Raw genomic sequence first — 16,515 nt, forward strand, 5'->3', positions numbered from 1 at the left:
AATCATTTAGCTATGTTCTAATCTTTTCTCAAAGAAAAATAATAACAGAAAAAAATGACAGTCAGTTTTTGTTTGACATTCAATCCATTCACTGCATAGAGAATGTGTATACAATATTGACTGTGGTTCACAAGGGAGGAAAAGCATTAATATAATGGTAGGTTTTGGAGTGATGGGAAAAAATACATTTGACAATTAGGCAGAAATAACATTTTGATTTTCTGAGCCTGATCTTCAGAGATCAAAAAGATGATTAGAAGTGTGATGAATCAAGTCAGGTAGATTGCTTTTTGTCTTTTCAATGCTAATAATCTAAATTAGCTGTTGTTTTTTCATGGTTATGGCATACAGAAAACATTTAAGCAAAACATTACTTCAGTTAAAACCCACTCTGCAACTTGGGGACTGTATTTCTGTTGTTTCCTTAGGGCTTTTCTGAACATTCAGAGCTATCTTCAGTGACATAGGAGGTCTGAACAAGATATGCAAGCATTATTATTATTATTTTTTTTTTTGTCAGTCTGTGTAACTAAACTTGCTATGTCAGGATCTGTATTCAGTTGATTATGTCAGGTCCATTTCTTTTTATGAGCTGTAAATTTGTGTTTCCTCAGCACATATGCATTCATTTTGTATTATATTGTTGTCCACTTGAATTTTTTCTCTAGTTGGATAATATACATAGGCCAGTTTATGAATCAGTTGTGTTCATATTATAAACAGTTGTTGAGATCTCTCAAATTTTTTTACTAAAAGACTAGTGTGGTTCTCAAAAGATCATGCATTTATTAAAGGTGAGGAAACTGACACCCAGAGAACCAATTTGACTTGTTCAGGTCACACAGCTAGCAGATCCAGGAGAAGAACATCTAGTCTCTTGGTTTTACTCGTGACTTTCTTCCTCCAAAATTTAATTTTGATTAAAACAAAATTATTTGACATTCTAGCACGAGACATCTCTATTATAACTCCCAAAATCAAATGGTGTAAACAGCAATCTATTAAATGACAAAAGATTGTTATGAAGTTCAATTTCTGGGCTTTTGGAGTCATAGGTGAATCACTTAACAGCTAGCCTTTAGTGTTCTCATCTATAAAATGGGAATAATAATATGGGAATAACAAAGAATTGTAATGAGGATCATGCTCTAAAAAATGAAAAGAAAATGTATTATTGCTTCTTTTATACTTCAATATATATGATCTATTGATGCTTAGCAAAATCATTTTTTTTTTTTTTGGATGTCTTAACAAAAAGTCTTCTGTAGGTCAAAAAAGTTTCCACCTGTTGGCCAATATCACCTTTCTGGTGAAAAGCATCTAGAATTATGGCTAGTTTTGTCCTTAGAAAATGAACCCACCCATTTATCCAGAACCTTGAATAGCTTAAGTATATATTATCTAAGAAGCCAAGATTTTCTATCCTAAATGGACATTTATTTAAGTATATCTTTTTCCAAAAGTTAAATTTTAAATGGATAGGTATTAGGTCAGCCATATTTGTGATGCTGGTTTCATAATATATTGTCTGGGAAAAAAGGAATAAAATTCATTAGGATTCAAATACAATGGTCACTAAAAGCAAAACGAAGTCTAACAAAAATGTCTTACCCTAGTGACCAATTTGTAGACTCTAAATTTAATTCCTTCATGTTGCTTCATTATGAGAGTAAAAAAATTCTAATTCTTCTTCTTCTACTTTGCTAAATCAGGTGCATAAACAAGTAAAAATTCTGATGTTGTGAACCATCACTCATATATATTTTACATTAAAGACAGAAAATAAATTTCTGAATACCATAATCTCCTTAGCTGCCTCCCAATTTCCTTTAATTCTTTAAATTTTATTGAATGAATGGATAATTCAACAGGAATTTAAAATCCTTAGCAGGTGGACAGCACTGTACTATAGGTAGCAAAAAACAGAAGACAAATTCAACTTCTGCTCTATAAAGATTCTTAGATGGAAACATGACACCATGCAGATACAGTCTCATATACACAGGAGTTAGGGACTCCCAGACTCATTTTCATACAAATGATTTTCTAGGAGTCCTTTGCTATGGGCTTAAGTTACCCTGAAAAAATGACTCTGGGGCCAGAGGAATGTTCCATGTTTTTCTACATTGGACAATGCTCCCATTTGTGACTTCCCATTCATCCTCCATTTCTTCTCCTATTTCTTCCACTTCATTTTTTGCAGAACTGGGAACTGCAAAAGATTACCACTAGAGAGAGCTCCAAGCTCAAACCTCTGCTTCTTACCCTGGGATCTTGAGATCAGACACTTAGAAGCAGAAAGGTCTTCACTTTTAAACCACACTTATCAGTTACCTCCTTCAAAATTTAACTTTGACAAAAAATAAATTTACTAGACAGCTCTGTAAGTTGGCATGTCAGAACTACAATGTGGTTGATTTTAATAAAAATAGATTTAGATCAAACATTCTTTTAAGTAGGAAACTATATAGTATAAACAGAATGCATATAATGAATTGAACAATTGATAAGGAAACAAAAGAGCAGGAGTCCTAATTCTGACTCTGCAAGTGATTAGCTGTGTGACTTTGGACCACCTAAATTATTTCTATGGACCATAGTATCTCAAAATTTAAAAATGAAGTTTTAGGAATAGGTCAGGGATACCAAGAGTTCCCTGATAGATGTCAAGGATCTATGAACTTAGATGGAGAGAAAATTCTATCTGTATTTAAATATTATTGGTTTCTTTTGTAAGTCTAGATAGTATATGCATTAAAACATTTTTATGCACAAATAAAATCAACAGAAACAAAATTAAAAGGAAAATACAGAATTGGGGGGGGGGAATTACAGCCATTGTTTTTGATAAAGGTCTCATTTCTAAAATACATAAAGAATTGTGTTAAATTTATAAGAATACAAGTTATTCTCCAATTGATAAATTGTCAAAGTATATGAATAGATAATTTTCAGATGACAAAATTAAAACCACCTATAGTCATATGAAAAAATGCTTTAAATCACTATTGGTTAGAGAAAAGCAAATTAAAACAAATTTGAGGTACCATCTCACATCTCTCAGATTGGCTAAGATGACAAGAAAAGATAATGACAAATGATGGAGTGATGTGGGAAAACCGAGATACTAGGCATTATTGATGGAGTTGTGAAATGATCCAACAATTCTGGAGAGCAATTTGGAACTAGACTCAAAGAGTTATAAAACTGTGCATTTCCTGTGACCCAGCAATGGCACTACTGGGTCTCTATCAGAAGGAAATTACAAAGGAGGGAAAAGGATCTCCATGTACACAAATGTTTTATTTTTGTGGTCACAAAAAATTGGAAAGTGAGTGGATGCCCATCAGTTGAAGAATGACTGAATGGAGTAGTGGTATATGAAGGTTATATAATATTATTGTTCTATAAAAAATGACAAACTAGCTGATTTTATAAAGACCTGGAAAGATTTACATGAACTGATGCTGAGCAAAACAAGCAGAACTGGGAATACATTATACACAATAATAGCAAGAATGTCAATGATCAACTCTGGCAGACTTGGTGAACTGCTGTTCACTGATCCAAGCAATCCCAATAGACTTTGTATAAAATGTCATCTACATCCAAAGAGAGAAATATGGACATTGATTGTAAATCAACACATACTATATTCAGTTCTTTTTTTGTTTGTTTTTTTCCCTCTCCCATGGTTTTTCACTTTTATTTTGATTTTTCTTTCCCAATATGATTTTCTAATCAGTTTGAATTAAAAATAAATTAATTTATTCTAAAAATAAATTTAAATGATTAAAAAGAAATCAATCTAAATGTATAGAAAATTCATTAACACATTTTAAATGAATACTTATTGAAGATAGAATAAAAGAAAAATAAGTGAATATGAAGCCAAAAATCTGTGAAAATGATGTCACGAGGATTAAATCCCCAAATATGAACAGATGATGAAGATAAAGAGAAAAAAATTATTTTTTCATGTCTTTTGAAAGCAGTAAACTCAAAAATGTCTGTTTAAATTTGTCTCCTAAATTATATCTTGTTTACCTTGTTAATCACTTATTTTGTGCATTTGTATGAAGTCCAAGAATGGAACTAAATCATATAAACTACTTGAAGGCAAAAAAATTAAATTAAAATAAAACAAAACAAAATATTTTGAGAAGGATGTGTAAGTTTCACCAAACTGTCAAAGAATTCATCTCTCTCTCTCTCTCTCTCTCTCTCTCTCACACACACACACACACACACACACACACACACACACACACACACACCCCCCTAATTACTCCCAAAGTAGAGGATGTCTCTTAGCTTTTTGTCAAGCAATCAGTCAGTGATCAATAAATATTTTTATGGCCAATTTCTTACCTCTGATTTGAAGTATAATGAAATTGAGAACAAAAACAACATGAAATACTTCTCTGATACTTGTGGCTCACAAGGAAAAGCTTCAGTTCTTGGAATTAATGAAAGTGTACTGTACCTAAAACTGTCTACATTTCTCAGAATTAATTAATTCAGAATCCATCAACCTTGAGCAAGCTGCTTAGTTGTTTGTTTGTTTTTAATTGCTCCTGGAAAGAGTTCATAACCTCACCCCAGTTTTTAACTGATACCACCATATAAGCAAAATGGATAGATGTGCTTTTCTATTTCAAAAGTAATGAAGACTTTTAAGTATGAAGATTGATTTTTTTTTTAAAGATAAAAAATCAGAAAAGAATGAAAATTCAGCTCAAATCCAGCCTTAGAGACTTTATTAGATATATGATACTGGGCTACTCACTTAATTTTTTGCCTTAGTTTTCTCATCTACAAAATAAGGCCAATAATAGCTCTAAACTCTCTGATTGTTGAAAAGAAAATTAATATTGTAAAATGCATTGCAAACCTTATTTACATAAATATTACATTAGTACATAAATATTCCCATTATTATTCAAATGTATTGATCTTTGAATATTGAATTTGAAGACACACCATTATCTTAAGATGAGAAATTTAAATCTTATAGGCTCCTTATAAAAGTAAAGACTTATTCTAATTACAGAAAAAGAAATGTATAGTTCCTTTTATAGCAGTTATTTCAAAGCCTCCATAACTAAATAAGCAGTCCAATCCTTTTTTCCCTTCCTTCGTTCCTTCCTTCGTTCCTTCCTTCGTTCCTTCCTTCCTTCCTTCCTTCCTACCTTCCTTCCTTCCTTCCTTCCTTCCTTCCTTCCTTCCTTCCTTCCTTCCTTCCTTCCTTCCTTCCTTCCTTCCTTCCTTCCTTCCTTCCTTCCTTCCTTCCTTCCTTCCTTCCTTCCTTCCTTCCTTCCTTCCTTCCTTCCTTCGTCTTTCTGTTTTTATTTTTCCACTTACATGTAGAAACATCTTTATTTTTTGTTATACACATACATTCATTTTTTAAATATGTTTCCTTATGAATCATATTGGGAGAGAAAAATCAGAACAAAAGGGAAAAACCAGGAAAGAAAGAAAAAATAAAAACAGAAGAAAAAAAGTGAACATAGCATGTGTTGATTTACATTCAGTCTCCATAGTTCTCTCTCTGGATGTGGATGACATTTTCCATCCAAAGTTTATTTGGGGTCAGATCACCAAATTGCTAAGAAGAAGCACACCCATAATAGTTGACCATAACACAATGTTTCTGTTACTGCGTACAATGTTTTCCTGCTTCTACTTGTTTTGCTTAAATATTCCTATCCAATGACATTTTTAAGGCTATTGTTTTGTACTATTCTAAGAAGAAACCATTCAATGCTATTTTAAAAATATATTAGATTTATTCTTCAAGGCCAACTTTAATGGAAATTTCTCAAAGGTCAGGAAGAACTTTCCTGTATCCCTGTTGCTTGCATTAGGTATTACTTGGCCCAAATCATAAAAGGGCATTCATAAAGTCCTGTTTGTATATGCTATTGGCATGGCATCAGACTATATTGCATTGCTTTGGGTAGAAGATCTATGTGAGAAGACATTAGGATATGCTATATATTATGAAAGGCAAGGAAAGTGCTTTTAAATCCTTAATTGGAAAAGAAAAAGAATGAATGACTCGGGCTGTTAATTTTTGTTCCCTTTTGAATTTTTAAAGGTGGTTTTCATTAAATATCAAGCTTCTTCCTTGTAAAGGTCCTTTACCATTCACTATTACATGAATTTTATAAACACAAATAAAAGAATTCTAAGATCAGGCTAGTTTATTGGATTCTTGTTTATTTTTTATAGAGGCTAATTTTGATCTAAATGTTGCTTTACTAATAATTATTTTTCTTTTGTTTTGAATTGGGAGCTTTTTATCCAATGGAATACCATTTGTATAAACTGTTTGATTGTTATATCCTGGGAAAAGACATCAAACTATTCATACATTTTTTCTTTCTTCCTCTAATTCTAATCCCTCATCTTTTTTCAACAACAGCAAACCACAAACTGTCCTACCCCAGTCCAGTTTCCAATTTCTGTCCTTACTGAAGAATTTGTATCTTTTGGTTTTACTGTCTATACCAGACTGGGTTTAGGATGGATAAATTTAAATTAATTTCAACTGGATTAGATTGTAATAGCATTTATTAGGGGCAGTTTTAATGCTTGCACCCCATTCAAGTTTCATGATAAGAAGAAATAAGGCACTTACAAGTCATTGAATACTTAACAAATGGAAGTTTATTTTGTCCTAACACAAGGAGGAAACACAACAAGGTTATAAAGGGACTTAGCTTCTCTGATCTGATAACAGATCCTCCATTATCTCCCTTTATAAAGATCTGTTCTTCCGAACTCATTTGGTCTTCAGAAATCCCTCAAGTCAAAAGGGACAAACTCTTTATATATATTTCTACATACCCTTAGATGACTGAGTATAAATAGCAATTGCTTTTGTTCTGGCCAGAAATTCTGAGCATCTTCCCTCCCAAACTGATTATTTTGGGAAGTCAAGGTAGACCATCTTTTGGCTCAGTTCTTACCTAGCCTTTAATCACAGAATGGATATTGCTGGCAATTGGAACCTGGGAAACACCTTGGCTTAAAAAGGTCGCGTTCTTCCACTGCAAGTGGGGCCATTGTGTCATCTTGACTTATGTTTTATCACTAGACTCCAATAATTCTGAAGGCTAACTTTGCACAACCCTGCTTCACTTAAATCCAAATCACTTGTTAGCCAAGCCTTTCTGATGTCATTGGTCCTCTTCAAAAATGAAGGATGAATAAAAACAAATGACTGGGAAGCTACTTGTTGAGGGAAGGAGGAGACAATCAAATCCAAGGGCAGCTTCATTACATTTCAGGGAAAACTAATCTCTTTTGCAAAGAAACAAGGAGTGCTGGTCCTACTATAACAATAGAGTAAGTGAAATCTGACATTAAAATAATTAAAAGCATCTAATGAATACATACTTTGGGTTATTTTAATTACTTAGATACAAAAAATTCTTTGAAAACACTCAAACTTCTTCAAATTTATGGTTGAATATTCTGTATCAGACTGTGGAGCCACCTAATGAGTGTCAGAAATTAAATCCATTATCTTTCTGGATATCTCATAGCCCTGAGCATTGATAGAGCTACAATGTGGGATTTGGCAGCAGAAGAATATATATGAAAGATGATGCAGTGAGGCTTCACAATCTGATAGAACATATCATGCCACATGATAGTTGGTGGTAAGAGTCATAAAAGCAAATTGGGTATCTGGCAGGCTCAAGTCATTGTTAAGGGGGGAGAATAAAACCATTTTATTCAGGCAGCATGGGACTCCTGGTCATACATCAGTCTTTTTAATCAGTCTCGTGTATGAGAAATCACACCATCAGCAGTATCACTTTTTAATATGAAGGACAGTGATATACAGTGAAATCTCTATTATTTAGAGGTTAATTATCCATTTTGTGGATTATGCTGGTCCTTTTTTTTCTCCCTTCTGACCTCTTGACAGTTTTATTGCTTGATTATTAATTCCATGAGAGGGAGAGCAGGAACAGGTAAAGGAAGAGAGGCTCCAATTAGTCAATTTTCAATTGTCAGAAGCTGTGGCAAAGAATTTTATGGGGGAGGAGGCTTGAAACTAATGACTAAATGAAGTTTTCAGATTATTAGAGGATTTCAATTATCCATGCTCTCCATTACCAGAGATAATAAAGGGTTGGCTCTAGCACAAATGTCTTAATCTTGGTATATTGTAAAGTTTGACTAATATAGTAGCCTTGGTTGGGATCACCGGGAAATGTTTCAGTGGATAATACCCCTTTGCATCATGTCATTAATATGTAGAACCCTTATATGGAAATTTATAACTGATAGAGAATAGTAACTCATCTATAATATAGAATCTTAAGAGTTCCATGAGGCTCTGTGACATTTAAGTGACTTTTCCAGGGGCCTATAATTGATATTTGTAAGAGGCAGGACTTAATCCCAGATCTTTTTGCTCCTCAAATGGACTGTTACTGCTATGTCACATTACCTTTTTGTGACATATGTTAGCAAAGAAGAAAATAGATCTATTTGCAATTATTTTCATGTTAATAGTGCTTACATAATAGTTAGGAGAATTATATGTGTATTCTTAATATACCTCTGAATCAATATGAGTTTAGGTATCTATGAGTTTAGGTGTGTCTCAATACATAGACACATTTCCAAGGAAGAAACTTAAAAAAAAAGATTCCAGAGAGAAATTTTAACATTATTGTTATAGAATGCAGTTTTGTCCTTCTGTAGGGTTATGGAGAGGTGAAACGTCTCTCACCAATTCTAAGGCAATCGTTGGTAAACAGTTTTATGAATATATTCTTCATACTGCTAACAGTGTAGAGTATAGTAGTGTTCATATCACTTGGGAAAAGTAATGATTTTGATATGTGACAGTAATTAATGGCCATGTATATGTGATTCTACTTACACTAGACTGACTCATAATCCAACCTGGTCCAAATGAAATTGGGCAGAGCAATTCCCCTTCCCTTCTTTGTCAGATTAATGCCAAATTTTGTGCCTTATATGTTCCAGCATTTTCTTTTATTGGTTTTAAATCCTGAGATTTATTTAAAATGACTATTACTTCTTAGAAATAAGCAAACGTTGTAGCTTTTTAAAGAGTATACTTGACTAACAGAGATATTGGAAGAGATTTTCATTTAGGTAATTCAAGCATTTCAAGAATTATTTGAGGCTACAATGAAATAGGCTCAATTGTGCCTATGAGTAAAAAAAAAAAATGTGGTTTAAAATGAAAAACAGTGCCAAGAACTGACAAATTGTTGTTGAAAAATTGCCTAGTTAATCCTCAGAAAATAAGGAACCTGGCAGGTGGGTTTGTTATCAATTCCTCCATAGTATAGTTTAAAGTTCTTAAAGTAGAAGAATAACAATACCAATAAAACAACAGTTGTTAACCATTGCTATGAAGAGAAAAAAACAAAGAAAAACAAAAACAAAAAAAAACCAAAACAAAACAACTCATTGTGGGAGAGGCAGTACAAAGCCTGGAGTAATGAAGACTGAGAAAAGGCTCTAACAAAATCTTTTATCAGAAGCATCCAGATGAGCCTGTGGGGGCTATTCTTCACCAGAAACAATATAACCCACAAAATATTTTAGAAAAGTTTCACTCTAGCGGGCCTGGAAGTCTTTTATTGAAGAAATACTGAAACCTGGAAGATATATTGACACATAGAGAAACAGTATGTTCCAGATTTATGGAAATTTCCAAGTTTAAAATAGAATACTACACTATGGCTTTGTACCATGTCACTCATCATGAAAGGCTGAAAAATGTTTTTTTGAGCAAAGAAAACATGCTTCAATTCACCTGATTTAAAATCTATTGAAAATCTATGGACGATGACCAAGGCTGCACTTAGAAAAATGGATTGTCTATCAAATATATGCTTAATATTCAATGTGATATATGATTCTATGAGAAAGAATTGATGAATACATGTCAGAGTCTTGTGAGTTCAATGCCAAATCATGCATAAGTAATTGTAGCAAAGGTGGATGTACTACATATTACCATCTTTTAAAAGATAAAAAAGTTGGGCAGTTTCTTCTATAGGTCAAATTTAATTATTTTTCTTTGTCAGTTATTTTATATACATATGTTTCAAATGTGATATTTTAAAATATTTACATACTTTGCAAATATGCATTTGTTTGCTTGTTTTTGTGAAACAATCAGGATTAAGTGACTTGCTTAGAGTCACATTTAGTTGCGTCAAATGTCCTGACTGTAGGGCCAGTGCTCTATTTACTATACCAGGTAGCTGCCAACTCTCCTTCCTTTTTTTGTTATACTTTAAAATACTTTATTTTAGTTTCCAGTTTGTAAGTCTTAAAACAAAAATAACATCAACATCAATTCCTGTTGATAGTACAAAAAAGAAAACATAAAAAAAGACAATTTGCTAAATAAGTTATTTGCTTCTAAGAATATCAAAAGTACAAAATGCTTACCTTTATTTCAGACCTTTGTTTAACAATATAATTGTGATTTCAGACAGGATAGACTTTCTGTAGCCTAATACAAATTATGATTCAAAGCCACATCATCAGAGGAAAAAAAAGAAATGCATCTCCATAAATCTCAGTTTCCTTTTCTGAAAAATAAAGAGGTAGGAGTGGATGATTTTAGAGGTCCCTTTTAATTTTAAATCTATGAGTGTATGCTGGCTTTTCTTCTATATATGAATATATGGCAAGATTTGCTTCACCATAAATATTACATAAATCTTACCTCATTCATGTTGGTCCTCTTTTCCAAATTGTCAAGAACATTTTGGAGTTTAATGTATTAGCCAAACCATGATAAATGCATTTAGGATAGGTTCAAACTATTCTTACATATGTAGATGTAAAATTATTAGAGATGGGAGCTAGATCTGTAATTATTGTGGGAAACTGCTTCTAACAATGCAAGTTTGCAGATTCTCTGCATTTACTCTTAAACAAAACTTATATGGAAATTTGGTTGAATTTTTGTTACCCGAATAGTTTTTGATTGTTGTTCAATTGGTAATTGGTTGAGAGGGAAAATGATAAACAAAAAGAAAAAGAAAAAATGTGATTTGTAGAAGCATTTTATTTTTAAGAGAGTGCAGAAGAAAGGTCAGAAAAAATGAATGACAACCAGAACAACTTTGAAAGTTATAGTTTGAATGTATAATATATGCATATATTATATTTCTTTAATCTATTATGACATATATATATACTATATTAAAAGTAAGCAAAATATAATAGAAATTCATAATTAAAAATTCTTGTTTTATTTATTCTATTCTATGTGGAAATGCCCATTTGATTTAGCATTTAAGTTCAGAATTTAAAAAAAAAAATTAAAAAAACAAAATAAAAAAACAGCCTTAGTTGCCCCGAACACTGAAAGTTTAAATGACTTGCATGTGTTCACACAATTGTTATATGTTAAAGGCATGAGCAAGGTCTTCCTTGCTTTAAGGCGCACTCTAAGTGTTCTACAATATCTTGAAGAGTGAGTTACTTCTACAGTGGAAAAAGAAATCGAGATTATAGCATCACCCCTTTTTATGTCTCAGTCATTATCACATCTATTTAATGAGACTGTTGTGGGTTGTGATTCCTTTCTGATTTCCCAAACCCCATGGCTGAAGAAGCTAGGACCTTTGATTCACAAATCCTGGTCAAAAGCATCCTTTTGAATTATTCCAATGGGAGATATCCAGGTTCTCCCAGCCCCCATCGGATCTGAGCCAACTTGGGCTGATCCAGCCCCCATTCTAATGATCTGCTCAGGTTTCCCAACCCCCATCTAGCAAATTCTAACCCTGGCTGGAACCCACGCCAGAAGCCAACCTGGGACTCCACCCAAGAGCCCCTTCAGATTATAAAAAGGGCCAAACTGGAGTCCACTCGTTGCAGAGGTCCCAAACATGGCATCCCTACGCTGGTCATGTCAAGGATTTCTGCCCACCGGACCTGTAGTTCTGGTGCCTTTTATCTCTACCATCAACTTTACTAACTAAACTTTACTTCCAAACCCCACAATAAACCTCTTTTATCAATCTAGGTTTTGGGGTCTGTAAATTCCTTTACAGAGGACTCTTGCACCACTACTAGACCTCATTTAACTCTGTATCTTTGTGCCGAATCCAAAGGGGTTGCAGGGGAGCTCTATTTTATTCCCTGTACCCCGAACCTGCCACTAGACCTCAATTAAACCTAATTTCATTTAGGTACTCCTTATCTAGTTCTCATCAAGACTATGGTCATAACTAAGATGTGACTAGCAGAGCTTGGCTCCAGGGCATCAAAATTCAGAGAGCACTGATAGCATTTGTACTTTATCAGGTAGAAAAACTGAATTTAGCACTTCAGATAATTAGTTAAAATAGGACCCTACAAATTGGTAACTTTCCCCAACAATGGCCAAGTTGTCAAAGATACTTTTCCTTTAGAGACTAGTGTCTGGAGGCTTGTGTTTAACCTAGAAGATGTTATCTTAGGGTCTCTTCCCCAGATAAGGACTTAGTTTCTGAAATCTGGGGTATCTGTCTAAAATCTTTCACCTTCCTCTACTCTAAAACTTTATTTATCTTGAATAAGTGGTTCACAGGTGTTTTGGGGGTTGCTTGTTCCATTTGGTATTTACCCTGGGTACAAGAATTACTAATTATGGTTCTGGTGAGAAACTTCAAAACCGTCTAAAAGGAGATAAAGATATTTCACTGAAATTTCAAGAGAGGAGGGACTGTATTTTTTATATTTTCTTTTTTAACTGTATCATTTAGCTTGATCCCTGCCACACAATAAGCACTTAACAAATTCCTGGTGACTTAAGGTGTTTTGATAACAAAATACAATTATTCAATCTCTTATTTGCCTCTTATTTCTGGGGTTAATGCCTTTATTTTCTATTACCTTTCATTCTTGGTTTTAGCATTTCAAAAGATTGCTTGCTCACAAGGTAGGGACTCCCCCCTTTTCCTATAAAGGAAGTGTTACTTACTTATAGACCATTTTATTTTAAGTCAGTCTACACTTCATCAAGATCAGGAAAGGAATCAGGTTGTTTTTCCAGGTAACTTTTCCTCCTCCTCCAAGGAACACATGCTTTTTATTTTACACTCATGTGGTCTGTGTTTAACAAATAAAAGCTGAGTTCAGAATTGAATCTTACACGGTGATTGGAGATGTTTTCAAGGTCAGCACTGAGTTTCATATGAGGTTTTATTTTTTCAATACAACTGACATTCGCCACTATCAGCCAAAAGACAAACTTGTCTAATAAAGCTTTCAGATTCAATTTACTCTCTGCATACAGCTTGAGGAATCTCTGGAGGTCACTCACAGCATGTAGTGCAACCCCAACAGGGAGAAGTGATGAAAAGAGCCTGGGCAAAAAGCTGACACTGTGCCTTCAAAGCTGCATGAATACAAATATAATAAGCAAGTTTATAGACATAAATCTCTGATTCTGGGGATTTCCATCTTGATCTCTGACTCCCTGGAATATTTGAATTCATGGATTTGTCGCTATTATCAAAGTAAATAAATACAACATACAAGGAAAATATGCTTAAACAACAGAGATCGGATGTAAATCGGGAAAAACAAGGTTGCTACTTCATATTTAACTCAGTTATAGGGTCTCTGAGGCCTCTAAGTCTGATATGTTTTCAGTAATAGTAGGTACAAGACACACATTTACAAACGTCAACCTATTTCTATTTCCATTTTCCCCTTGGCTCTTGTTGAACATGCTTCAGGTTCTTTAGGCACACTAGGTCTTGGGCATGTGAATGATTCACTGAGAGAAATGAACTTGTAAGTTTAGTCCTACGGTTTCAATTTTGCTTTGGAAGCTGCTTTAAAAAGTGAAATTTAATTGAAATTCTAATTCTCATTTTTTGTGTCGTCTGAAATCCCTGGTCCATAATGAAATTGTAAGTATAACTATGGGGCAGTAATGAAAATGCAGGTGGTAACCTCACTAGCTAATTAGTGGTCACCTCTGAGCTCTGTATCTGATTCCAATGCAAGTGAAAATTTGCCTAAAATATATTTTTTATGCCACTGTAAGGAAAATCAGAGAAGATACTGGTACAGAAGGGGTCATCATAATGAAATCTTGATATTTCAACTATGTTGATCCTTAGCTTTACTTCTGAGAGTTCTAAACCTATCAGTCAAGTGCCAAATGATCAGTTTAATAGCAAAATCATAATAAGAAACTCTGGGAAGGATCACTTAGTCTATTTTTTTAAGTATAAGAGTAATTATTGTTATTCAGTCTTGAAGGTGTGTCTGACTCTTCATGACCTATATGAGATTTTCTTGGCAAAGATACTAGAGTAGTTTTCTATTTCCTTCTCCATTAGATTTAGGCAAATGGAGGCAAATGCTGTTGCTCAGCAGTCATTATCTGAGGCTAGATTTGAACTGCAGGCCCAATTCTCTGTCTACTGAGATATCTAGCTAAATTATGACAGAGGCAACCAAAAATTTACTTCTTCTATTTGGATATAATTTTTAACCATAATGGTTACTGAAATTAAATGTTAAAATTAAGTGAACTTTAATTAAATTTACTTTGTTAAATCATGATAGTGAAATAGAGACTGACCAATGAGCCAACTTTGTATTGGCATTTGCAAAGTACTTGACTGGAATTAGGCTCGCTGGCTAATTCTTTGTTACAATATAAAAAATAATGAAATATATTCTGTCATAGTATCCTCACTAAATATTATTAGTAATAATATCTAGTCAGAATAAAAGTGTTTTGTGTTGTTAAAATATTTTAATAGTGTTGATTTCATCTTTAATTCATCCTTTTTCAGTTTCTTTTTTGTCTTATTTTATAATGTACACGTTAGCCTAAAAGTACATGTGCTTATAAATAAGTTCAATTTTTTAGAAAGTTTTTCCTAACCTCAAGTTTAAAGATTCCTCTTTGAAACTTATAAACAAACAGAACAAGAGTCCTTCTTCCCCATGACTTCTTCAAATACTTGAATACAACCTTTGTTTTTCCCTCAGGATTCTCATCTCCAATCTAAATATTCCAAACTCTTTCCACTGATAACACATGTGACATGAACACAACAAGGTCTTTCGTTTTTCTGTTTACCAATTTCTATACACTCTCCATTTTATTAATATCTTAAGATAATATAAGCATTAAAGAACTCATAAGCCATTCATTAGGAAACTGAGGCCCATGAAGGCTGTGAATTCAGTCACACAAATAGTGAACATTAGAGATATATTTGGAACTCAGATTTTCTGACTCAAAAGGGACCTCTTCAACATTTCCCCTTATTTTTCTCTAATGATAATTCTTTGTCTTATTATCTTTTTAAGCTTAACAAACTTTAAAGTAACTCTATTTTTACCAATTCTTTTTTTCATCTTTAGCCCTCATGTTTCAAACTTCAATTTGTTGCCCCTTTCTTATTTAATTTATTAATTCCTTCTTCCTTCTTTTATCTAGTTACCTAATTTTCTCCTTAGGTTTTCCTTCTTGGTTAAATAGTTAAATAAAATGTCTTTTCTCCTTCATTTTCAACCTATTGTGCTTTTTAGGTTTTAACATTTCATTTTCTGAGCCTTTTTATTAAAAAGGATTTTCCCCTTCATTTTCTCCATTAATTATCTTCCCTTTCTATTTTAGATATTTCTCTTTGATTCATGACCTTTATGTTTATTTTTTCTTTAGTTTTTATATTCGTCTTAGAATTAAAACTCCTAAAGTATCTATTTTGTGGCCATGTTCTGGAATTTCTATGTCCTTACTTGTGTGTTTGTGTATGTGTATCTGTGTGTATCTTCCTAATAGAAAATTTTTATATTGTGATTCATTGTTAGAAATGCCAGTTCTTATAGAGGAGAGAGAAGTATTACCCCAAGATAAGAATTTTGCTGAATCTCTATGCTATAAAATATTACCCTTTGTCCTTCTTATGATAAGTTTTCTCCTATTTTTAATAAAATCTCTCTTTTCAATCCATGGCCTCCCACTCTTCTTGGTATAATGTACTCCAAGGAGCACTGGTTTTTCTTTTCCTGAGTCAGGGTAAATGTTTTTTCTAAGTAAAAATCCCTGCATATTATATTCAGTATAATATCCTTAGATCTCATCAAAGAATATCCGTGTCCATGGGAGCATTTTTCAATTGGACCTCTTCCCATCACTGAAACAAGTTTTGTCTCTTTCCTTATTCTCTCCCTTTACACCTCGCCCATTCTTTTATAGATGATCTTCTTTATAAATGCTATAGGAATAATTTTCCCTTCATTTTTATACTTAGGGTATATCACATACTCTCTTCTTTCTTTTTTCTCCTCTTTTTTTTTTCCTGAGGCTAGGGTTAAATGATTTGCCCAGAATCACACAGCTAGGAAGTGTTAAGTGTCTGAGACCAGATTTGAACTCAGGTCCTCCTGTGCTCTATCCACTGTGCCACCTAGCTGCCCCTATTTGTGCCACCTAGCTGCCCCCTTTTCTCCTCTTTTAAGCAACCTCCC

The 16,515-nt window shown here is 33.3% G+C and overlaps 1 protein-coding gene across 1 annotated transcript in view; it reads left to right on the forward strand.

Moving 5' to 3' along the window:
- DMD (dystrophin) overlaps window positions 1–16,515 on the forward strand; it is a 2,117,885-nt gene that overhangs the window by 1,414,271 nt on the left and 687,099 nt on the right.

Source organism: Sminthopsis crassicaudata, chromosome 3, assembly GCF_048593235.1.
Source record: "Sminthopsis crassicaudata isolate SCR6 chromosome 3, ASM4859323v1, whole genome shotgun sequence".
Classification (NCBI taxonomy): domain Eukaryota; kingdom Metazoa; phylum Chordata; class Mammalia; order Dasyuromorphia; family Dasyuridae; genus Sminthopsis; species Sminthopsis crassicaudata.